Below are 1328 nucleotides of genomic sequence, written 5' to 3'. Positions count from 1 at the left end.
ATGGTGCTGCTGATGCAAAGTGGCTCTCTATGGAAATGCTCTGACTGACTCAAACAGGGACTGGGATCAATCTGATCATCCTGATTATCAATGAATCAATGACATTAATGGAATAAATTTTAAAAAGACGAAAAACCCCAGGTTAAGGCTTTCTGAAAAGTCATATATTGTACAAATTTAAACACAAGCAGTCACAATATAACATGATGATACATTGAGGACAGCTCCAGTTGAGTGACTCTGTGTGTTTGCATATGTGTCCTTCCTCTCTGCTCCCAGCCGTTAAGAGGCCAGTGTTGATCAGTGTGTGTCCAGGCCTTTCACAGCCACTGACACCACAGCAGCTCAATGATGATGTCTGTGACTCTACTGCTGGCCACCCTGGGGCTCCTTGTTCAGGGTGAGACTCTCTGCTGAAAACTTTGCTTCAGGATGGAACCAGGTTCACCACAATGATGTTCTGCTATGATGGAGAAACACTGAAACCAGCAGCATTGACCTTCTTCCATCTATTCTCCATGTTCAAGAAATGATCCTCTTCTGTTTGGATGTTGATCTTTCTCCAAGATGGATTTGTCTCAATAACTCTTCTCCTCTTGTTGGTGTTTTTCAGGTTCATCAGGAGAAATCATCCTGACTCAGACTCCTGGAGCTCAGTCTGTTGTTCCAGGTCAGACTGTTTCTCTCAGGTGTAAAGCAAGTTCAAGTGTTGCTTATGACCTACAGTGGTACCTTCAGAAACCTGGAGAAACTACTAAACTCCTGATTTATGATGATACAAACCGTTACTCTGGAGTCCCTGAACGTTTCAGTGGAAGTAAATCCAGCAACACTGACTTCACTCTGACCATCAGCGGAGTTCAGGCTGAAGACGCAGGAGTTTATTACTGTCAACAGGATGAAAGTTCCCCGTTCACACAGTGATACAACGTCGTACAAAAACCTCCTTCAGCTGCAGAGGAACTGATCTGACTAAACAGCTGCACTGAAACTAAAACATGGTTTGACTTCAACATAGTATTAAAAATAATTTCCTCAAATATATTCTATTCAATAAATTTACAATTTAAGGTAATTTTATCAAACCCGAACTGTTTAATCAAATGGCTCATTTTGAGTTGTCAAGATTTCCAATTCCTATTTTATCAAACACATTAAGTAGGTGTCAACCAATACAATACAGTACATTGTAAAGAGCAAGTCAAATAAACCTAAACTTACTTAATTTTTGGCAAAAACAATGTTATGTTGAACTCCAAATATCCATCAAATTAAGGATTTTGTTTTACAGATGGCATTACAGTTAAAATGTCTAATTTTCCCACATG

At 39.7% G+C, this 1328-nt stretch overlaps 1 gene segment (V, D, J or C); it reads left to right on the top strand.

The window, feature by feature from the left end:
* Positions 1 to 354: 354 nt before the first annotated feature.
* LOC310993885 (immunoglobulin kappa variable 2D-29-like) lies at positions 355 to 924 on the top strand. The segment is given in 2 exons: positions 355 to 400; positions 614 to 924.
* The last annotated feature ends 404 nt before the right edge of the window (positions 925 to 1328 follow it).

Source organism: Trachurus trachurus (genome assembly GCF_905171665.1).
Source record: "Trachurus trachurus genome assembly, chromosome: 11".
NCBI lineage: Eukaryota > Metazoa > Chordata > Actinopteri > Carangiformes > Carangidae > Trachurus > Trachurus trachurus.
Note: the sequence above shows the minus strand (reverse complement) of the source record. Positions and strands in the feature narration are given on the sequence as shown.